Source organism: Apodemus sylvaticus, chromosome 12, assembly GCF_947179515.1.
Source record: "Apodemus sylvaticus chromosome 12, mApoSyl1.1, whole genome shotgun sequence".
In the NCBI taxonomy this organism is placed as follows: Eukaryota; Metazoa; Chordata; class Mammalia; order Rodentia; family Muridae; genus Apodemus; species Apodemus sylvaticus.
Window position 1 is genome coordinate 88,146,857 of NC_067483.1, and position 322 is coordinate 88,147,178.

Genomic DNA, 322 nt, shown 5'->3' on the forward strand with positions numbered 1-322 from the left:
AGCGACCCTGCATAGAGGTCTCAGCACAGTAGTTCTCTGCAGGGTCGGGCGCGCGCTCAGCCACCGACTGCACCACCGCTCGGGGTTCACATCACACACACCCGGACCAACGCGGACCGCCACGAACCCCACGGGACGTCCGGGTCTCCCGGGACCGCGGTGTCGGGAGATCCGCCCCCTCGGCGGTTGTGGGGTGAGCTCCGAGAGAGGCGTGGGAGCCCCTAGTAGGCGGAGGGCGCGGGAGGGGCGTGACCCGCACCCCGGGGGGCGGGGCACCAGACCCTTTCAAGCCCCAGCCGCCTCGGCAGCGGAAGTTCCGGTG